This window comes from Gastrolobium bilobum, unplaced genomic scaffold, assembly GCF_033153095.1.
Source record: "Gastrolobium bilobum isolate Gb01-03AN ecotype WA unplaced genomic scaffold, APGP_CSIRO_Gbil_v1 utg3870, whole genome shotgun sequence".
Lineage (NCBI taxonomy): Eukaryota > Viridiplantae > Streptophyta > Magnoliopsida > Fabales > Fabaceae > Gastrolobium > Gastrolobium bilobum.
Window position 1 is genome coordinate 340,578 of NW_026895180.1, and position 17,125 is coordinate 357,702.

Below are 17,125 nucleotides of genomic sequence, written 5' to 3' on the forward strand. Positions count from 1 at the left end.
CTTATTTCTGACAAGTAATTGGTAACATTAAGTAATATTAGTTAACATGTACGACATTGTTGAGACTTGTGTTATGCAATGATTTTGTAATAATGTAACATCCTTATTTCTTAAATTTTCATCTAAAAAATTTTTCTTAAAAAAAACACTTAAATTGTCAAAAGTCAACATGGCCAAATTCCCTCAACTCGAAGTCAAATTGAAACCAGGCACTCTTATCCGGAGTTAAAAACTGGTTTTAAAATTGTGCTTTTAGGTAGGTTTAGCTTTTGTAAAAAATATTTTTAAAATAAGGCATTTTTTTTTATGCAAGCTCATCCAAACAAGTCCTTACTAATAGTTGATTATATTTATATTAAATAATCTTCATCTTTAAAAAACTAGAATGATTAGATCTAATAAAATCAACAATAGATAAATAATATAAAAGTTGTAGCGTGTGGGGGCGCGCACGCACGCACACACACACAAATCAGAATTATTTTACACCGATGTAAATTACATTTTTAATTTTGATCGTTAATTCTATTCATATCTAATGGCTCTAATTTAATAAATATGTGAGCCGTTAGATGCAAGAATAATATTCTTCTAGCAATATATTTATTAAATCCATTTTATTTATTTAATCTGAATTTTATTACTTGATAATATCTTCTTTTTATTTTAATATTGATTAAAAAATAAAAATGGCGCATTTTAAAAAAGCAATAACTGCTTTTTTAAATTTCAAAATTTGTATAATCTACATATACTTATATTCACTAGTTATTTCAAATATCCTCTTTTTGTACTTCCTTATATTTTATTTTATATACATATTTCTTCCTTTCTACATAATCTTATAAAAAATCATCATGATCAATATAATATTTCATAAATAATTATATATATATATATATATATATATATATATAAATATAAGGGTCCTCAAATTTGCAACAGTGGGAAACAATTTTATCTACTATAGACACAATAAATTAGGGCCCACTCATTTTTTTCTTAAAAAAGAAAGAAATTTTTGAAGATCCGCATACAATCCTGGAAGATATAAACAATTTTGTGTATGTGGCATAGAAAAATATTTCTGCTACAACTGCATAAATACTTTTGCCTATACATAAATGGAGAGAGAGAGAAAGAGGAGGGATTTTGACTCCCATGTAAAATTAAAAAAAATTATTTCTCATATAATCCATCAATTTTCATCTATTTATCGATTATAATTTATTAAATTATATTAATTAATTATCTACACACAAAAAAGAATTATATCAATTAATTATTAAGTTAAAATTTATTAAGTGCAAGCCCTCGAATGCTTCTCTCTAGGGGTGCTAAACAAATCAGGAGCCTTTGGCTCGGCTCGTAAAGGCCTGAACTTACATGTCTAAAATTGGTTGTTGGCACCAGGTTGGACTTGGATAAAAACTCGTTTAATAAAAAGGTCTCACGCTCAAATTCAAAAGCTCGACCTTAAAGCCTCTCAAGCTGACCTAATATATTATTTTTTATTTTTATTTTATATTTTTTATACTACTTGTAATTGCCATCTCTTTCTTCTCAATTCATTTCATCTCATTTTATTGGTTAAAAATACTTTTTGAATGATTTAGTTCTATATTAAGTCGCTTGGATATAAATTGAATTTATGAATATTTATGAAATTACTAATGTTGTTGATTGTATATCCTCTTTAGATAAATTTTTATTGTCTTATTTTTTTAAAACAGGCTAGCAGGCTAAACCAAACTTTTATTTTTTGTAAACAAATCAGGCCACAGGTCGATAATTATATTTTTAACAGATAATTTGGTCAGACTGACACATTTAAACACAGGCTTAGCCTTTTAAGACCAAAGCTCGGCTCGGCTCGTTAACACCCCTACTTCTCTCGAACCACCGACAAATTATTCAATGCAACAGATGTAATTACACCATTTTCATAAATTAAAATACATTGACTAATCCTGACTTGGGATTAATCATTATCCAGCTCAAAGAGTTAAAACTTATGAAGATAACAGACAACTCGCCTCAAAAAGGCAATTAGGGTCTGTATAAAGAAAAAAAAAGTTAAAATAAATTAACTTGTTTTAAAAGTTGGTGACAAAATTCAAATTTCAAAAACTGAAAATATTAGGTTTTAAAAACAAGGGAGTGCATTGTGCTATTTAAGGCAATAGGCGAATGGTGCACAGCACAGCATACTTACAACAAAAACACAGTATAGGGGACAATAAAGCCTACCAAAATATCAGTTAATTTCAATCCAACATTGATTAGTCCGGAATTCATGATTTAATTCAACATAATCTTTTATATCATGACACATTATACATTGAAGGTTGTGACATCAATACATTCCCCGCCATCAAATTTTATACAAAGGTTAGGGGACAATTAGTGTCACTATGCTGAAAATGAAATGGGTTTTTATTGAGATTTAGAATAGAAAGCACTCACAATTTTGATGTACAGGATTACTTTTTGAAGAATCTTATTGACTTTGGGTCAATAAGCACCATGAGAAGATTCATAGAAAAGCTATATCTACTATAAATGTTAACATACAGTTGCTAAGCTTTTGAAGAATGAGAATCTTCAGCTTATGGAGAATCTTCAGCTTCAGACCCTGATTCAGCTGTGGACGTATCACTGCCTTTTAACTGCAAGAAAGAAGTGACATAATCAATAAAGTTATGTAATGAAAGGACACTGAAGTGGTATTAAGGAAAGAAATCGGCCTCCTGTCAGTTCAAGCAATAATAAGTTATACAACAAATTACCATTGGATATCGTGGTTCGACATACGCAATAACCTTCCCTTCAGTCCTTTTGAACTTTTACTACCTGCTTTACCCCCCATGTTTCACCGCTGAGAATCATCTGCAAAATGTCCGCATGCAATTTAAAGTAAGCATATAACTAGATAAATATAGTAGAACACCAGTTGAACCTATCAAAAGGCAAGGCCAGCATATAACCTTCAATATTTCAGGATTTTTCCAGGGCCCTTTATCAGATCTGAGACACCCTCCCTGATCTGCACAGGTGCAGTTACCTCCCAGAAATTCTGGCAAATCACTTCATTAAGTTCACAAAAGTATTAGCCATTTTGAAGGATAACACAAATTACAAATTGGTAGCGATGCTAATAAATTAAAATTGGTCAGTTAAAATAACAAACAAAATTACAAAAATTCAAAGATACAGAAAGAATAAAAACATGTAAAAAAAAAAAGGTCCAGTAAGTACCTGGCATCAATTATTTCAAGCAATTTGCTTTGGTACTTGTATCCAAGAACCTAAGTAATGTTTCCAAAGAAGCATCAAGCACTGTCAGCTAGGGGTATGCAAAAGAAGCAAAAAATTGAACTGTAAACTGAACCGCTGCACTTAACATAACCAGTTTTTGAAAACCAATTCATGAACCCAACTGGTTTTTAAAGAACCAGTTCAAGAACTGAACCGAACTGGTTTCGAACCGAACCGTTTTATTACTTTATTTCTTTTCTTTTCTTTTCAAAATAGGTTCGACCCGAACCAGTTTCAAACTGAACCGAACCGCTTAAACCAATTCTATTCAGTTCTTCAAAAAATTCAGTTCAATTCGATCTATGCACACCCTTACTATCAGCGGCCTTACACCATCATGAAAGAGCCTTGGACAGCTAAAATATAGCATTTTTACATACATGAATCTTTGAAGTTGTTTTGGGATCAAGGAAAGACTTGATAGTGTTCCACAGCAACCTAAACCCAGGGCCAGCATTTATGATAAACATTTGGCAGAGAGTCTGTATACTTAATAAAAGAACAAATAAATCATTAATCACTGAGACATTAGTACATGTTCCTCTTTAAAATTTTCGATAACTGATGAAATCAAAAAAAAGGAACATAAAAAATCACACAGGAACTGAGATTGCGCACCTCAGGGTAATTGTCATCACCAATCTGTTGCAATCGCATGACAAGGTCCCGGGCAGACCTGGTAAAGTTCTTAAGGCTCTAAAAGTTGACACTATAACATTAATTATATTGAATGTTATAGAAATTCACATGCAATGCAACAAGGAATAATTAAAAGCAACATACTACGCCTTGAACGTCCAAGATTGTGGTGCTTGAATCTATGTGCCTTTTGGCAGCAATTGTGCATGCAGGAAACTTGATGGCGAAAACTTTCTCAAACTCCTGCACATAATACTTTATATATCTATCCATAGTAGTAACTGTTAGGTTTTGCTCTTTCACTAAAGCCCAATAGGGTCTAGTCTAGAGTGTAAGAAGAGCCCAAGAAACCTAAAGTCCATTCTGCTTAGGGTTAGGGTTTCTTGGAACCCATATTTATTCTACGCTTATGGTCATCAGCCTCTCTAGGTATTTCTTGGTGGTTGCAGAGGCTGAGGTAAGGTCATCTCCCTGAAAGTGAGAGAGTGTCCACACACTTCTCGTTTTCCCTTGAGACATAGTCTGGAAGATCTGCCACAGTCCAGCATCAAGGTATTTGTTCATGCTGCGGCGCAGAGGTGAGCAGTTCGTGAAGAGGAATCATATAAGAGAAGATTCTACACAAGATCTGTGCACCAAGAGGTAATCGTGAACGAGGATGATTCGGTAAGCAAACCAATGTACTAGGTCCTAAACCGCTTCCGCATAAATTCAATAGTTCCTACAATTGGTATCAGAGCCTTGGTTGTACATTGGTATGTGAATCTAGTTTCACTATTCATGTAATTAGTTTTGCTTCTTGAAATATGGCACCTAGGGTTCTAAGATTATGGTATGAATCTAGCATGTGTATTTTATAATTCATTTTCATAAAAGCTTAAATTTTAATCGGTAAAAATGATTTAATCCATGGTTAGGGTCTCTCGTGTATTTCTCAATTTGTAACAAGGAGGCTAATCCCATATGATTAGGTTTCCTCCTTGCTGTTTTTGTTTATTTTAGGAATTTTTGTGTATTTTTTTCAAAATTTTGTAAAAGTTCAAGATCGAGAAATCACGAGGAAGATGCGCAGTCAGCACTGTCGAAGACTTTTTGAGGACTTCCTGATCTCAGAATGGAATGATCTATATATGGTTGGAAAGAGGACGGAAAGACGAATGCAACGGTGGGTGGATTGCCTCCATCAGAGACTTCCCGCGCTGCCACAATCGGCTGAGAGTGGCCACCACTTTCCGGCAAAGAAAGAGAGAGTGAGGGAGCGTCCGGCCACCTTTTTGGGTGATTCCAGCGGCGGTGCACTCGTTTCTATGTGGCGATCCTTCCCTCGGAGTTTCGGCTTGAGTTGACTTTGGGTGACGGCGCAGCAGACCTGACGGCTATGGTTCCTCTGGTTCCTCTTTCGCGTCCTAGGGTTTCTCGCCAAAGGATTGGGTCTTTGGGCTTTTGGGCCCATGGAAACCCTAAAAGGGCTTGAGACAGATACTATGGGCTAGACGAAAGTTGAATTCCAAAGTTGTAACATTTTTTTTATTTTCTTTAAAATAGGAATGCCATGGATTAAAGTAATTAGATTTTATTATTTAATGCTTTTATTGATTGGTATGAATTATATGATTGATAACATGTTTTATTGCGATAACTTGCCATATAGAATAGGTGGTGCCATATTGTTGCATAACTTGTATGATTACATGAGCATAATAGCTATTATGTCTTCAGCGACTAGTATGATAGTTATTATGGGATTATTTTGATTTTAAATTATCCTAAAAAAATTTAATTAATAATTATTATATTTTTGTTAAAAATCTAAATTAATAATTGAATTAATTAATTTTGGATAATTAACATCAAGACAAATAATCGTTATGGAAATTATTTTGATTTCAAATTATCCTCATAAATGATAATTATTATGATTGTTACAATCTAGATTAATAATTAAGTCAGCTATTTGGATGATTTAAATCTAGAAAAATAATTAGAGAAAATTTTCTAGGAGAATTCTTTTATTTTGCGAGTAATTTGTGAGTTTTCTGAAATGGTCATTGAATAACACACGCTGCATACAACATTCATGTATCATGATTGTTTGGAGCACACGCTGACGTAAAGTGACCGGATTTCAGGGCCTTAATGCTTTCAAAATTATGTTAAGCTTAGTGCACGTTTATCGGCGCTCTTGCTTATATAGTTTTTGAAATCAAACAAAGGATACTCTCAATTAAATAATTCTTGAAAATTGGAAAATGTTGCTTATGTTGAATTGAAGGAGATTTAAATTAAGAGATTAATTTAATCTTCAAACACATTATAGGACCATTAATAAAATAATCATGTGAAGTCCCATCGAATAAGCATGATTGGATTTTATTAGATTGGACTTAAATATCTATGGGAGGAGATTTAAATTAAGAAATAATTTAACCTCCAGGCGCATTGTGGGCCTATCAATAAAATAATCATGTGAGGCCCCAACGAATAAGCGTGATTGGATTTTATTGGGCCTTAATAATTTCAAAATTTTAATAAAGGATTGTACGACCCATCGTCGATAATACTAAGTTATTAAAGATAATTTTGAAATTAAACAATGAATTCGACGGGGCTTATGAAAATTCTCAAATAAAAATGTTGAATGGGTGAAGGTTTTAAAAATTAAATAATTAATTTTAAAACATGCGGGCTCCATGTGGGTTTATTAGTGAAATGGTTATCGCTGAAGCCCCATCGGATAAGGATAATCAGATTTCACTAGATTAAATCTTAATAATTTCAAAATTTTAGTAAAGGCCCATCGTCGGCAATGCTTAGACACTAAGGATAATTTTGAAATTAAACAATGGTTAATTACATTCAACTTTGGTAAAATTGTTAACCCTTGCATCGAGGCTCTGGCAATGGCACTGAAGGCCCAAATAACAATTTTGGTTTTTACAAATGACTTGCCCATCGTAAGCCTTGTAAAGATAAACTAAAAGTTTGTTAACAATAAACAAGAGTAGTTATGAGAATCTACTTGTCCTTCGTTTGTTTATTGCATTATTTGTTTGTAATTGTGTGCTTTATATGTTTTTCAGAAAATATCTTAGAAATGATTTTGAGTCAAAAACCTCTAGATGGAACTAAATTTGAAGAATGGAAAATAATTTTTTATATTGTTCTAAAAAACATGAAAGCTAAAATTTGTCATGACAGTACAAGGGCCATAGCAACCTGCAGAGGATGCGTCTAAGGACGCAATACTCAGATTAGAAAAGGACAAATATGGTAGTTCACTATTATGTTCTTGTCGGTCTTTCCAAACATTTGCATAAGCAAAAGTACATGGTTAAGAGTAGATTAGAGATGCTTCGGACTCTTAATGACATGTTTGTTGTGTCTAGAATGCAGTCAACGCAGTTTTTGCTAAAAGTCTTGTTAAATCCAAGGGAAAACCTAAGGGTGGTAACAAGAACAAAATAACTTGGTTATCAGTTGTCAAGCCAGTTGCTATGCAGAAGTCGCAAGGCAAGTTCTTCAAGTGCAGACTGAAGGGACACTGAAAGAAAATTTTTCCAGAGGTGATGAAAAGAACCAGACATGGGTATATTAAGGCCTGATCAGTGAATGAATCATATATTCAAGAATCACAGATTATGTTTGTTACTTTTTGCAGTAGTTCAAACATGGTATGTCTGTCAGCAATTGACAAAGATATTTTAAGCTTGAAAATGGGAGCTTGTGTCTGCATTCGCAGTAGAACAAGTTATTTTATCTTTTGATAATTTATGACTTTAGTTTTGAATGACTGTTTAATTATTCTGAATTTGAAGAGGAATTTTATTTCTGTTAGTTGTTTTGTGGAAACATGGTTTAATAGTACGATTTAATTCCTCAGTTTCAATAAGAAGTTCATTTTCTTTTATTCTGGTATATTAAATTGTCTTTATTACTTGAGTTATATATCTCATTCAATTTATTATGTTGAATGGAAAGGATGATGAACAAGGATTTTCACCAAAGAAATAAAAGTTTCAAATGAAACATAACTTTAGCCTTTGTGATTGAGTCACATTACCTCAAGTAGGAAACGTGTTTTAGTTAAAAGAGGGACTGAAAGTCCAAGAATCTTTTAACTAAAAGCCACATGTTAGTTCTATTTGGAAGGTAAAATGGCCAAGCAATCCTACAAGGGGCCAAAAAGATTTGTGCAACTATTCAACTGGAACTGGTACATACTAATGTATGTGGACCAATTAGCGTTCAGACTAGAAGAAGTGATAAGTACTTCATTACATGAATGTTTACTCTGGATTTGGGCAGATGAACCAAGTGCGCCATAATTCTAAAGCTTTTGAAAATTTCCAAGAGGTTTAGTCTAAGGCAGAAAAGCATGTAGGTGTTCAAATCAAAACACTTTGGTCTACTAAAGTGTTTGGTCTACTTTTTGCTCTTTCACTAAAGCCCAATAGGGTCTAGAGTGTAAGAAGAGCCCAAGAAACCTAAAGACCATTCTGCTTAGGGTTAGAGTTTCTTGGAACCCATATTTATTCTACGCATATGGTCATCAGCCTCTCTAGGTATTTCTTGGTGGTTGCAGAGGCTGAGGTAAGGTCATCTCCCTGAAAGTGAGAGAGTGCCCACACACTTCCCGTTTCCCTTTGAGACATAGTCTGGAAGATCTGTCACAGTCCAGCATCAAGGGATTTGTTCGTGCTGCGGCGCAGAGGTGAACAGTTCGTGAAGAGGAATCATATAAGGGAAGATTCTACACGAGATCTGCGCACTAAGACACTAAGAGGTAATCGTGAACGAAGATGATTCGGTAAGCATACCAATGTACTAAGTCCTAAACAGCTTCCGCATAAATCCAATAGTTCCTACAGTAACTTGCATAACTTTGTTTGGATCCACTTTTCCAAGTCTTTCAATGTAAACAGGTCTTCCCTCCTTATCAACACCATGATGACCATGAGGATAGTACCTCACGACTTCATTTAACTCTTTGAACTCAAAATCCTGAAGCGCAGAGGATGCAATGGTAAGGAAATCAATCACTAAATAGGTTAATCGTGTCACATAAATAAGCCAAGTGAATTTTTTCCAAATTCTATCGACCTTTACCTCCATAATAGTGTCAACACCAAACCCCTTCCTCCATAGTAGCATTCGGCCCACATATGCTTTGCTTTTTTCAATATCAAACTTTCTTGCTTTCAGAAATCTGTATAATGTACAAAGTAAGAAAATACAGGTATAAGACCATCTGTTGAGCCAAGATCATCAAAGTAACTTAACACACGTAATGATCACCTTAACATCATATTGAAATCATCATGTTTTTCAGGAAGCATTTCATCCATAACCAACAATTGGCGAAATGCATCAACAGCCTGCAGCTCCTCAACGGAAACTGAGCTAATCCGTCCATCACTTTTTCTACTGCTGCTCTTTTTCTTCAGAGAATGTTTTAACTCGGAAGAAGCATTAAGAGCATTCTTTCTCGTCCTCCTTTCATCCTCCGAGCTCTCCAAATCAGATCTCCTTTCTTTTTTCTCATCACTACGGAGAACCCCTCAAAACCTAGCAAAATCAAAACATTAAAAAAAAAAATTAAATAAGGCAATTAAATTTAAAGACTTAATAGCACTTTTAGTTTCTTTATATTAATTAATTTGTTTTTTTTTTTTTTAACAATTAAATTTCTGAATTTTCAATTAAAAAAAAAAACTATGTTCCTAGTTCCTACTTCCTTCGTTTGTTTGTTGCGCAATTATTAACTTAAGTTAATGGTGTTTCTGTTTCATTTGCATACGTGACATGACAATCGAGTAAAATATTTTAATTGCTTTATTGGTGGTAACTTTCATCTATTTAAACGCGTCGTTTTATCAATTCTTGTATAATAAAATACAACTCACAGTATTGAGAGTGAGATCACAAATTAGGTTCAGAACAGAATCAATCAATATTTAATACATTACGTTACCTTTCTTAAGCAACTTGTATACATTGTCATATCTGTTCATTTAAAATTATGAATAATACAATTTTTTTAAAATAAGAATAGTGGAAAAATTTTAAAGATAGCATTTGGTACGCGAATAGGAAAAATGGAAATGAATAAAAAAAAAATTTGTTCTATTTTCCTTAATTTTATTTTATTTAATGAAAATAAGATGTACTATCTAAGGGTGTTCGCGGTCTCGATAGATCGGTTTTGAAAGCAAAAATCATCTGATCCAATCCCTTCGATTTGATCATGTAATCATTCATTCGATTTGAATTTTGTTTTTAAATACGATCCGATCCAATCTAATTTTTTTCGGTTTGATTGGATCGGTTTCGGTTTTTAAAAATCCTAAAATTTGTTTCATGATTATTGTGCAAATAACATCTTTTGTATATATTGACTTTTTAATCTTTTTTAAATACAAAAGCATTAATAAATGATAATATAATTTTATTTTTTTTGCAATGAGATATGAAGCTAACAAATGAAATTTTGTTGTTAAGATGTGACTAATTTTTTTTTTAGGTTTAGTTTATGGGTTAATGGGTTTTGGGCTTAAAAATTTTTGGGCTATGATTGAGGAAAGACCCAAGTAGGTTGAGGGAAATTGATATATTAGATCGGTTTGGATTAGATCGATTTTCATCAACCCATCCGAAAATCGATCTGATTCAATTAAAATTTGTGATTTTTTTTCGATTTTTGATTTATTCGGTTATCGATTTTTTGGCGCGGTTTGAATCGGTTTGGATCGGTTGATGAACACCCCTAGTACTACTACCTTTTAATTTCATGGCTTATTTTATTTTATTTTATTTTATTTTAAAATACATCAAATATAAAATAAAACCTTATATCTGATTTTTTTTAAATTTTAACGCGTCTCCAAACTTATGCAAATTGGTTTTGATATTTATTGAAACAGAAAGTCATCCAATTAGATTCTAAAGTTGTACCGTTCAGTTCTGTGAGCCCACTATGTACCCTTGAGGGCAATGTTATTATATGGATTACACCACTAGCTGAGGTAAAGACCAGGCTATGAGGTATAGTTCCAAGAGGTAGCAAGTTGATATCAATGGCAGATAAATGACAAGAGCATGACTTAGAAGTAAATGGGCATAACTACAGTACATAAAAGATGATCTTGTGGTGTGTCCCCTAAGGGCTATTTATAAGGAAGATGATGCGGGTTGGTGAGGTGGGGGTCAACCCTTCTTGGGGTGCACACCAATGATGGCAGTGTTAGGCGTGGTTGGCGCTGCCACAATGGCAGTGCTGCTACCGCTGCACCTGGCGATGTCAGCGCTGAACAAAGGGGGCAGGTTCCTTTGCAGTGCTTATGGCGACTGCCTTTAGTGGTTATTGTCCCGAAGTGGGACATTTTGGTGTATCTCTTGGACGTGCTGCAGTCTTGGAGATCGCGAGGGTCTACGTCAGCCCTAAGGGCTGATGCGGAACAAGGCTGGGGGTTGGGCTTAAGTAACTGGGCCAACTGAGGGTTGAGCCTAAGTAATTGGGCCACTCCAGTGCTTGGGCCATCCAGAACAAAAGTCATTTTTAAATTTAATAAATTCCATTAAGAATTCTTATGGGTATTTGCAAATTGTTATATTTTATTAGATACTTTCATTCAACTATTATAAAAAATAAAAAATAATAATAACGGGTCAACAAATGAAGCTGGATCATCCTCATCAAAAGAGACAAAAACAAAAAATAATACTGGATCATCGCCGAAAATAAGGCAAAGTCCATATGGAACTTCCTTAACCGTACCACGATTTTCCTTTTCTTTTCTTTTTGTTGCTTTTAAATTTTCATTATTTGAAATCGATGTTGAACTGTTTAGACCTTCTCTTTGTCCTTTGAATTTTGTAAGTATTTGCACTATTATCATAATTTAATGGAAAACTTCAAAAAAAAACCCTGAAAGTTTAGTTAGAATCACTTACTTCCCTCCCCAAAAATTTTAATCATTTACACCCCTACTTAAATTTTTTTTATCACTTACCCTCTAACTTGATTTTCCATCCAAAGTTAAAGTTAACGGAGTTAGTCTTTAAAAAAAATACCAAAAGTATCCTTAAAAAAAAATTAACCCCTCGACACCTTATTGCTAGCAAGGGATAACAAACTGCATATAGACTTTGCTTTCTTCACTATCGTCAATGATCTACTGAAAACTACCATTCAAGTAACATGGATTTTTTTGTTATCTTGTAATTTTTTTTTCCAGCCCCACTATATGTTTCACCTTTCGTTTGTCAAAGATGAACCAATTTTCAATGCTTCCATATATTAATTAAAGGACCTAAGGTGTAAATATTTTCAGCAAGTAAAAAAAATGGACAGCAAAAAATTCAATTAAAGAAGCAATTTCACTAACTATTATCCATAAGATAACATGATTGAAAAATTCGCAAATGGTATAGAATCATATATATATATATATATATATATATATATATATATATATATATATATATTACATTGATCGCATTTTAATGCCATTGATTTCATATAGGGCCTGTGTTATGAAACTGTAGGTTTATCATCAGAAACGCGGAAGCGCATCGTACCGATGTGATGAGGAATGAAGAACACCGCTTTAATTACCTGAGATGAAGCAGCGAGCGTGACAATTTCTCACGTTCTGTTCTCCTCCTCAAGCTTCACGATCTGCAGCAACACACCACGAACGGTCGCAATTCTGCTCTACGGTTAATCTTCCAGGCTATGACTCAAGGGGGATCAGGTGCTCGTGTGGGCAACCGTTCAGATGATGAACGTCGACCTCTTTGTGTTTCTGATGTCTGTAACCCTAGGAGGCACTAGAGAGAAAAGAGAGTTTATATACTCTGTCCAATCCAAGACTAACCCTAAGCTTCATGGGTTGAAATTAGTCTTTTGGGCTCACTCTCACTAAAGCTATTGGGCTTAAGTGAAAAGAGCATATTAAACTCAACAATCAACCCTATGCGATGCATATTCATGTTATAAGTGTTGTTAATCTTGGAGTTCAAGTTCGGGCCTTTAGTGGAGTAGCACCGAATTAGATAATCATTCGTTGATTATCAGGAGCCTTGATTAATAACAGATGGTAGATCCCCAGGCTAGCTTGAGACAAGGGACGGGTTGTATAATCAGATGATGATGGCTTATGGGCTACATAGTCTTGAGTTTAAAAATTCAAAAACTTCACATTTTTTAAAGAAGACAATTCAAAAACTATAAATCACTCTCATTTATACAATTCCTGATACGCATTATTCTTCAACGTCGGTGATTGCTTCTCTGTTTTTTCTTCTTAAACAAAATATGAGTTCAAAATATGATTTTCTGAAAGATGTTAATCCTGCCAAGGAGGACTGGAGGATTAAGGTGAAGGTGGTTCGGACTTGGAAAGTTCCTAACTTTCAGCGTAAAAATTTGGAGGACAATCTTGAAATGGTTTTATTGGATGAACAGGTTGTGTTCTGTGTTTTAAAAATCTTCCATCTTTGTTTTGATCATTTTAGTTAATGTTGTTGACATAAGTTGGCTCCATTCTTTTGTAGGGTGGTAGGATCCACGCCACTGTCAAAGGTACCTTGCGGGTGCGGAATAAAATCAACGAAGGAGAGTGCTATTTTATAAAAAAATTTGGAGTTGGATTCAATAACGATGTGTTTAGGCCAACCAAGCATCAGTATCGTTTGTCTTTCAACTTGAGGACTGATGTTAAATCGATTGTTGTTTCTGATATTTGTGCGAGTGATTTTGATTTTGTTGATTATAACATCATTGAGAAAGAAACGTCTGACTCCCCTTATTTAGTCGGTAATAGATTCTTCCTCACTGTTATCCTTTTTTTGAATTAAATAGAATTGTATTCTTTAAAAAATATGAAGTTTTTGAATTAAACTGAATAAAGATTTAAAAAACAAAGATAACGACAAAGAGTGATTGAGTAGTTATAAATCAATGAATATCCCGTTTTTTTAACAGTCATTTCATGGAATAAAACATTCATTTATTTTAATAACAATGAATATCTCGTTTTTTTTTCAAAAAGCGTAAAGATTTGAATTAAAATGAATAAACGATAAAAAAACGATTAGATTACATGATCAACATCAATTATTATAAAAATAAAGATGACGACAAAAGAGGGATTGAGTAGTTATAAATGAGATTTTCATGGAATAAAACACTGATACCTGATTCCACTGAATCAAGAGGTTAATAAAAGATTCAAATTTAAAAATCTGAAAATAAGGAACAAAGGTCGGGATATGTATAATTATTTTTTTTTTACTAATTAATTTTTTTTCGAGTAAATAGAATTGTATTCTTTAAAAATTGTGAAGTTTTTGAATTAAACTGAATAAAGATTTAAAAAACAAAGATAACGACAAAGAGTGATTTAGTAGTTATAAATCAATGAATATCCCTTTTTTAACAGTTATTTCATGGAATAAAACAGTCATTTGTTTTAATAACAATGAATATCCCTTTTTTTTTCAAAAAACGTAAAGATTTGAATTAAACTGAATAAAGGTTAAAAAAACGATTAGATTACATGGTCAACATCAATTATTTAAAAAACAAAGATGACGACAAAAGAGTGATTAAGTAGTTGTAAATGAGATTTTCATGGAATAAAACAGAAGTTTTTTCTAATAACAAAACACACATACCTGATTTCACTGAATCAAGAGGTTAATAAAAGATTCAAATTTAAAAATATGAAAATAAGGAACAAAGGTCGGGATATGTATAATTTTTTTTTTTACTAATTAATTTTTTTCTAGTAAATAGAATTGTATTCTTTAAAAAATATGAAGTTTTTGAATTAAACTGAATAAAGATTTAAAAAACAAAGATAACGACAAAGAGTGATTTAGTAGTTATAAATCAATGAATATCCCGTTTTTTTAACGGTTATTTCATGGAATAAAACAGTCATTTGTTTTAATAACAATGAATATCCCTTTTTTTTTCAAAAAACGTAAAGATTTGAATTAAACTGAATAAAGGTTAAAAAAACGATTAGATTACATGATCAACATCAATTATTATAAAAACAAAGATGACAACAAAAGAGTGATTTAGTAGTTATAAATGAGATTTTCATGAAATTAAAACAACGTTGTTTGAAAAAAACATACCTCTAAAACACTTAATCCTTCCTAGTTGGACTATCAGGACGTTATGAGGATCGTGGTTGTCTGCCAAAAAGATTGGACCTCATCCACATAATGCTCCCACAAAGTGCACTCCAACTTATGACCCCTACACGTGTGTTGCAGCAAGCACAACGTTAATACGCGTAAAATATAAGCTAACAGAGCTGAACAAAAATAATTCATTTAACTAAACATTTGTAAGTACCTCAGGTCGTCAAGCTCCAACACCACCATTTTTGTCTTCCTACCAGAAACCATACGATCACAAACTTTCCCAATTCCTGAGATTAAACCAATGACGTCTACAAAAAAAAAATGAAGCAAAGAGTTTGTGAAAAAAATTATGCAATAATAAAAAACGAATACAGAAACATAAAAAATACAGTTAATGAAAAAAATAATGATACAGAATAAGATTACTCGTGACAAAACATTAAAAACACAAAACTATAACCGCAAAGAGTTTAAAAATAAGGAAATAGTCATGATACAGAATAAACCAATGACGTTTAAAAATTAAAAAAAGGCAGCAAAGAGTATGGGAAAAAACTAAAACCCACAATAATTAAAAAAAGGATAACACTGAGGAAGAATCTATTACCGACTAAATAAGGGGAGTCAGACGTTTCTTTCTCAATGATGTTATAATCAACAAAATCAAAATCACTCGCACAAATATCAGAAACAACAATCGATTTAACATCAGTCCTCAAGTTGAAAGACAAACGACACTGATGCTTGGTTGGCCTAAACACATCACTATTGAATCCAACTCCAAATTTTTTATAAAATAGCACTCTCCTTCGGTAATTTTATTCCGCACCTGCAAGGTACCTTTGACAGTGGCGTGGATCCTACCACCCTACAAAAGAATGGAGCGAACTTATGTCAACAACGTTAACTAAAATGATCAAAACAAAGATGGAAGATTTTTAAAACACAGAACACAACCTGTTCATCCAATAAAACCATTTCAAGATTGTCCTCCAAATTTTTACGCTGAAAGTTAGGAACTTTCCAAGTCCGAACCACCTTCACCTTAATCCTCCAGTCCTCCTTGGCAGGATTAACATCCTTCAGAAAATCATATTTTGAACTCATATTTTGTGTAAGAAGAAAAAACAGAGAAGCAATCACCGACGTTGAAGAATAATGCGTATCAGGAATTGTATAAATGAGAGTGATTTATAGTTTTTGAATTGTCTTCTTTAAAAAATGTGAAGTTTTTGAATTAAACTGAATAAAGATTTGAAAAACAAAGATAACGACAAAAGAGTGATTCAGTAGTTATAAATGAGATTTTCATGGAATAAAACAGTCATTTGTTTTAATAACAATGAATATCCCATTTTTTTTTCTTTCAGAAAACGTAAAGATTTGAATTAAAATCAATAAAGGTTAAAAAAAACGATTAGATTACATGATAACCATCAATTATTTAAAAAACAAAGATGACGACAAAAGAGTGATTCAGTAGTTATAAATGAGATTTTCATGGAATAAAACAGAAGTTTTTTCTAATAACAAAACACTCATACCTGATTCCACTGAATCAAGAGGTTAATAAAAGATTCAAATTTAAAAATCTGAAAATAAGGAACAAAGGTCGGGATATGTATAATTATTATTTTTTTTTACTAATTAATTTTTTTTCGAGTAAATAGAATTGTATTCTTTAAAAAATGTGAAGTTTTTGAATTAAACTGAATAAAGATTTAAAAAACAAAGATAACGACAAAGAGTGATTTAGTAGTTATAAGTCAATGAATATCCCTTTTTTTAACAGTCATTTCATGGAATAAAACAATCATTTGTTTTAATAACAATGAATATCCTGTTTTTTTTTTCAAAAACGTAAAGATTTGAATTAAACTGAATAAAGGTTAAAAAAAACGATTAGATTACATGATCAACATCAATTATTTAAAAAATAAAGATGACGACAAAAGAGTGATTCGGTAGTTATAAATGAGATTTTCATGCAATAAAACAGTCATTGGTT

The 17,125-nt window shown here is 32.5% G+C and overlaps 1 pseudogene; it reads right to left on the reverse strand.

The window, feature by feature from the left end:
* Positions 1-2,609: 2,609 nt before the first annotated feature.
* On the reverse strand, positions 2,610-16,224 carry LOC133297634 (phosphatidylinositol/phosphatidylcholine transfer protein SFH6-like; annotated as a pseudogene).
* Between the last annotated feature and the right edge of the window lie 901 nt (positions 16,225-17,125).